Source organism: Gossypium arboreum, chromosome 3 (genome assembly GCF_025698485.1).
Source record: "Gossypium arboreum isolate Shixiya-1 chromosome 3, ASM2569848v2, whole genome shotgun sequence".
Lineage (NCBI taxonomy): Eukaryota > Viridiplantae > Streptophyta > Magnoliopsida > Malvales > Malvaceae > Gossypium > Gossypium arboreum.
This window is the reverse complement of record NC_069072.1, coordinates 47,237,956-47,245,361: the sequence shown is the minus strand read 5'-3', so window position 1 is coordinate 47,245,361 and position 7,406 is coordinate 47,237,956. Positions and strand designations below refer to the sequence as shown.

Genomic DNA, 7,406 nt, shown 5'->3' with positions numbered 1-7,406 from the left:
AGTTTTGCAATTTATTCGATTTAATCTCTAATTTCAATTTAAGCACTTTATGCATAAAATTTCTTCACGAAATTTTCACACAATCATGCAATCATATCATAGACCTCAAAATAATCATAAAATAATTATTTCTATCTCGAATTTTATGGTCACGAAACCACTATTCCGACTAGGCCCAAAATCGGGATATTACATAAACTAATCCTAATTCTATTCTAAATTGATAAAAATTAATATATAAATTATAATAGATATAATTACATATTAAAGATTATCATCTTATTATTATTTGAAAAAATTATCAAATAAAAGATGATTAAATTAACACTAATCCTAACTCTATATAAAGTTAATAATAATTAATATATATTTTAATGGATATAATTATATATTAATAATTATCATTTTTAAAACTAAAAACATTTATTCAAGTAGCCTTTTGAAAATATTGACAAAAAGAGGCATCTAATTTTTATTATTTACAACAAGAGCAAAATTTTAAAAATAATTCAATTAAGTCCCTAGACTTAATGAAAATTTGAAATTGAGTTGCAATTTAAAACTTGGATCAAAATTGACCCTTTTATTTGAAAAACCAAAAATTTAATTTTTCTACTTAGGGAATAGTTTCTCGGAAAATTATGTTAAAATCAATTCCCAAGAAAGAGTGGGGTGTCACAAGCGATCTCGCTTAAGTTCCAACCTCTTAGACAGAATTTATTTAAACACACTAATCTCGAAAATATACCCTAAATCATTTATTAAAATGGAAAATAAGAAAATTCAAACATTTGATAAAATGAACTAAATTTGATTTCGTTCAGTCTTATCTACCCAGTAATGTTTCAGACGCTGAGCATTAACTTGAAAATTACCTCCCTTACCTAGGAGTTCAACAACTCTGTATGGATGGACGTGATGAATTGTGAATGGACCGGACCAACGTGATTTTAATTTACCTGGAAAGAACCTTAATATGGAATTGAATAACAAAACTTGCTAAGCTGCTTCAAGTTCTCGAACTTGAATGTGCTTGTCATGCCATTTCTTAAGTCTTTCTTTGAGTAGTTTGGCATTTTCGTACGAGAACATTCGGAATTCCGCTAGCTTATTGAGTTGGAGCATCCGTTTCTCTTTAGCAAGCTTCGGATCCAAGTTGAGTTGTCGTAGGGCTTAGTAAACTTTGTGCTCTAACTCCAGGGGTAGCTGACAGGCTTTCCTAAAGACCAACCTGTAGGGTGACATCCCTAAAGGTGTCTTGTATGTTGTCCTGTAAGCGTAAAAAGCATCATCCAATCTTTTAGACCAATCTCCTCGGTTCGGGCAAACTACAATCTCAAGTATGCCTTTGATCTCCTTGCTCACTAGTTTAGCTTGCCCATTCATCTGCGAATGGTAAGTTGAAGCGACCTTGTGTCTCACCCTATGTTTATCTAATAACCATTTCAACCACTTGTTCACAAAATAGGACCCTTCATCGCTGATAATAGCTCTTGGGGTTCCAAACTTTGTGAACACATGTTTCTACAAAAACTTCATCACAACCCTAGCATCATTTTTTAGATAAGATTCAGCCTCGACCCACTTAGACACATACTCTACTGCTACTAATATGTACTTGTGACCAAAAGATGGCAGAAAAGGACCAAGAAAGTCAATGCCCCATACATCGAACAATTCTAACTTAATGATATTTGTTCGAAGCATCTCATTTCTGTTGGTGACATTTCCAACCCTTTGACATCGATCACAACTCCTTACGTAAGCATATGTGTCCTTGAACAGTATTAGCCAAAAGAATCCGGCTTGCAATACTTTGGCCGCAGTATGAGTACCTCCGAAGTGTCCCCCACTTGGAGCTGAGTGGTAATGGTATAGAATCTTTTGTACTTCATTTTCTGCCACGCATCTCTTGATCATTTGATCTGCGCACTTTTTAAACAAGTATGGTTCTTCCTAGAAATAGTACTTCACATCGTGAAGAAACTTTTTCCTTTGATGATATGTCTTATCAATCGACATCAAACCACAAGCTAAATAGTTAGCAATATTAGCAAACCAAGGGGTATTATGGACATGATTTACCTTCAGTATGTGTTCATCCGGAAACATCTCTCGAATTGGCATAAGAGGAGGGATCCCTTCTTGAGCTTTAATCTGGACAAGTGATCTACTACTTAATTTTCCACTCCCTTTTGATCTTGAATTTCTGGATCGAACTCTTGAAGTAGAAGTACCCATCGGATCAACCTCGGCTTAGCGTCTTTCTTAGAAAGTAAGTACTTAATTGTTGAGTGGTCCGTATAGACAATCACTTTAGTACCTACAAGATAAGATCAAAACTTGTCAAAAGCAAACACAATAGCAAGTAACTCTTTTTCTGTTACTGTATAATTCAGTTGAGCTCCTGTCAAAGTTCGACTTGTGTAGTAGATGGGATGAAAAAATTTGTTCCTTCGTTGGCCCATGATAGCTCCTATCACGAAGTCACTTGCGTCACACATCAATTCAAATGGCAAATCCTAGTCTGGTGTGACAATTATGGATGCTGAAACTAATCATCTCTTCAAATCGTTGAAAGCTCTTAAGCACCCTTCATCGAATTTGAACGTCTCATTCTCTAATAATTTGCATAAGGGTGTAGCAATTTTGGAGAAGTCCTTGATGAATTTTCGATAGAATTTGGCGTGGCCCAAAAAGCTCCTAACACCCTTTACAAATGTTGGAGGTGGGAGTTTCTCAATAACATCTATCTTTGTTTTATCTACCTCGATCCCATGTCTCATTATTCGATGCCCTAGAACAATACATTTTCATACCATGAAATGGCACTTTTCCCAGTTGATTACTAGGTTTGTTTCTTCGCATAGCCTTAGTACCTTCACTAGATTGGCTAAGTAATCATCATAAGTATCTCCAGATACTGAAAAATCATCCATAAAAACTTCGAAATACTTCTCAACCATATCAGTAAAAATAGACATCATACATATTTGAAATGTAGCAGGTGCATTACATAAACCAAATGGCATGCGTCTAAATGCAAATATACCATACGGGTAGGTGAATGTTGTCTTGTGTTGATCTTCTGGTGCTACTGTAATCTGATTATACCCCGACTATCAATCGAGAAAATAGTAGTAGTCTCACCCTGCAAGTCTATCCAGCATCTGGTCCAAAAATGGCAAAGGAAAGTGATCTTTCTTAGTCGTCTTGTTTAGCTTTCGATAGTCGATGCAAATTTTCCATCCCATAACCATTCTAGTCGGTATCAACTCGTTATTCTCATTTTCAATGACCGTGATACCTCATTTCTTTGGCACGCACTGGACCGAACTTACCCGTGAACTGTCTGAGATGCGGTAGATTATACCCGCATCTAACCACTTAATGATTTCTTTCTTTACTACGTCCTTCATGATGGGGTTCAGTCTTCGTTGTCCATCAATCGTCCTATTTTTGCCATCTTCAAGGATAATTTTGTGCATGCATATAGATGGACTAATACTGTGAATATCAGCTATGGTCCATCCGATAGCCTTTTTGAATTGTTTCAATACAAGGATGAGTTTCTCTTCTTGCTCACTAGTTAATTCTGCTAAAACAATCACAGACAAAGTAGAAGCGTTACCTAAATAAACATATTTTAAATATGAAGGTAGTACCTTGAGTTCTAATTTAGGTGGTTCATTGATTGATGCTTTTGGTTGGGCATAATCCCTTCTCTCTAATTCCAAATACTCAAAACAGGATTGCAGAATAAATCCCTTTTGATTAGCTTCTAAAAATACTAAGTATTCATCCTCCTCTTCATCATTTGGAGGATCTGATGTCAAAATTTGTTCTAACGGATCCTCAATGTAGTTCAGCTCCTCTTCCACCCTCTAAATCGAGTAGTGCAGAACAATCATCAATTGTGTGAGGAAATCACATAGACTTAAAAACTACCTAATCATCCTAAACACGCATAGTAAGCTCACCCATTTACACATCAATAAGGGTCCTTCCAGTTGGTAAAAATGGTCTTCCTAAGATAATTGGCACTTCTTTGTTTGCTTCAAAGTCTAGGATAACAAAATCAGTAGGGAAGATAAATTTATCTACACGTACCAATACATCCTCAATTTTTCCTTCTGGATGTGTTAAAGATCGATTTGCTAATTGAAGTGTAATCGTAGTATGTCTAACTTCACCTATCCCCAAATTCCTAAATATTGACATAGGCATCAAGTTAATACTCGCACCTAAATCACATAATGCCTTACCACAATACGTTGCTCCAATGTTGAAAGGTATGGTAAAACATCTAGGATCCTTCAACTTTGGGGGTAGTTTGTCTTGAAGATATGCACTGCATTCCTTCGTCAGAGCTATCGTGTCAAATCCTCCAAGTCTTCATTTTTTGGACAAGATATCCTTCATGAATTTGACGTAGTTCGACATTTGCTCAAGTGCTTCAACCAACGGGATGTTGATATGAAGTTGCTTGAGTACGTCTAGGAACTTCTTGAATTAAATCTCTTGCTTCTCCTTTTGAAGTCTTTGAGGGTAGGGTGGTGATGGTTTCTTTACTGGAACAGGTTGATTCATCTTTTGTGGCAATTCTACATCTAACGAATTTGTTAGTTGATCAAAATTAGCTGGTTCTAAAATTACATTGTTGGGTTTTGCAGATTCTGGTTCTTGTGAAACTGGAATTTCAAACACTCGGTTGAACTTCCTCTAAATCTTAAGTGTCAGCTTGCTCATTTTCAACTTCGGTGATGTTGGGCTCTACTGTCTTTCCATTCCTCAATGTCAACGCTTTGCAATACTCCTTCCCTGAATTCCTTGGATTCTCCGTATCACTAGGTAAAGCACCTGGTGGTCAGTTCCTGAGATTAGTAGCAAGCTGGCCCACTTGATTCTCCAAATTCCTTAGAGTGGTGTCATTTTTTTGCCATGTGATGATTCAGCCTAAGCTGGTTTCTGAACTTGCTGGGGAAAACTAGGCGACTGGGTTGGTCTAGATTGGGTGTAACTATTACTAGTTCCAGCCCTTTGGTTAATACAGGAAAAATTGGGGTGATTTTGCCGCGATGGGTTATAAAAATTGGATTGCAGTCCTTGCCTTCCTCGATTTTGGTTCTAGTTACCTATGTAGTACATTGATTTTGGGTTTGATGGACATTCTTTGAACAAATGTCATTCCCCACAGTAAACACAGGCTATATTTTCAAATTGGGTTGGTGGCTGTGCTGCAAAACTGTTAGACCTATTAGTAGTAAGATTTTTTAACATTGAGGATATTGATGATACTTGAGATGCGAGTGAAGTAAGAGCGTCTACTTCATGTATTATACCAACTCGTCTTCCTGACGCTGCTCGATTGGTTGGCCATTGGTAATTGTTGCTAGAAATCCTCTCAATGATTTCTTAAGCCTCATTATAAGACTTAGAAAGGAGAGCACCATTAGCAGAAGCGTCCACTACTATCCTCGTGTGAGAATTGAGTCCATTATAAAATGTCTTAAGTTGGATGCAATGTGGGATTCCATGATGAGGGCACTTTCGTAATAACTCTTTGTATCTTTCCCATGCCTCATACAAGGGCTCATCATCCATTTGTTGGAAGGCAGTGATCTCATTCCTCAACTTAACATTCTTGCTACGAGGGAAATACTTCATAAGGAATGTTTCTGCAAACTCTTGCCATGTTGAAATTGAATTTGGTGGCAATGAGTTCAACTAGGCTCGAGCTCTGTCCCTTAGTGAATATGGGAACAACTTCAATAGTAATGTATCTTCAGGTACTCCAACTAACTTGAAAGAATCGCTCACCTCCATAAACAGTCTGAAGTATTTGGAACATAACTGGCTTCAACTCGAACTGTTGTGCTTCAATTTTGGGTCTCCTAATACCCAAATTAAGATCATTAAATACTGGCACAACATATTGTCTTAAAGCTTTATCCCTATCATCAGCAATAAGGATAGGATTTTGAGTAGGGTTTGGTCTATTTCCTTAGATCAGATTTTCAAAGCTCATCTCTTCGGTCTTTCTCTGATTTTCTTGTCTTCTTCACTCTCGAAAAGTTTGTTCTATCTCAGAGTCTACAGGAGTAGGTAAATAATTCGGTCAATACTCATAAACACCTAAAATGATCACAGAAAAACTAATTAAGTTAAAAATTAAACAGAGTAAAAAAAATAAACCAAAATGTAAACTAACAAAATCACAAATAACTTTTTAAAATAGTCCCAGGCAACGGCACCAAAAACTTGGAACGACGGAAATGTGCAAGTGCACACAATCGCAACAAGTAATAAAGTGACAAGTAAATGTCGAGTTATCGTACCCACATAGACTGCGATTTAAAACAATTTGGTGAAGAATAATATTTTGTTGAAGAAGGTGATTAAAAACTAAGTTTTTAAACTAAGTAGCTAAAGAAATAAATCTCAAATGCACTATTTCAAAATATAATTTAATCAAGATGACATAATTGTGTTGATTTAATTACATTTCTTTAACTTAGAATTATTAAGCTCATGCTTACGCTGTTACGAATAGATTCACGGCAACTTGGTAATTTGCTAACTTACGAACATATTCACCTACACAAATCCATTCATTTCTTAACATATCCCTATGTTAATTCAAAAGATTAAACAGATTTTAATAAGCAAACATGTTATGGCACATACATACTCATTAAATTGAGCTAATCTCTTACATATCCCTATGTCAATTCAAATGATTAATAAAATCTAAAGAGCATATAAAAAACTACGTGAGGTACCAAGGTGTTCTTACCTTGAAATAGTTTAATCACAATAATCTTGCAAGTTATGCAAGGCAAGTGTATCGCCAGATACATTGCTAATTTAAACTTCAGCTACCTTCAAAAAATAAACATGCACTGATTAAGTATTGTGTCCATTAATTACAATTTCAATCCGTTTAAATAATTAATTCTGCAAGAATAACTTAGGCATGATTTTACTTAATCAAGCATTTTACCGAGGCCTATAATAGCATAAACACAATTTTAATAATTTAAGTAGATGAAATGCAATCAAACCAACACAAACTAAATTCAAGCTAAACTAATTAAATTAACCATTCCAACAACATAAATATTCATAGATATGTTCATCATAACAACAACAAAAATTAAAGACATAGGAACAAGAATCAAATCCCATGTTTTTTCGAGGCTTTAACAAATTTGCTCCATTCTTCGTTCTTTGTTGTCCTCACCGATCAAGGCTTCTATGAACACTCAATTGCTGCTCCAAAACAGCTGAGGAAGAAGCCTTTTCCAAGGGGAGAAATCGGCACAAGAGCTGTAACGCCCCAAAAATCCCAAAACCCAAAAATCCAGAAATCCTGAACTTTCTTTGTTTTCGGTTTTGATAAAAAT

General features: G+C 35.7%; 1 non-coding gene across 1 annotated transcript; it reads left to right on the top strand.

Moving 5' to 3' along the window:
- Nucleotides 1-5,530: 5,530 nt before the first annotated feature.
- Nucleotides 5,531-5,637, top strand: LOC128290920 (small nucleolar RNA R71). The gene has a single exon (XR_008280699.1). It is a non-coding gene; the product is annotated as a small nucleolar RNA R71 (small nucleolar RNA).
- Nucleotides 5,638-7,406: the final 1,769 nt, after the last annotated feature.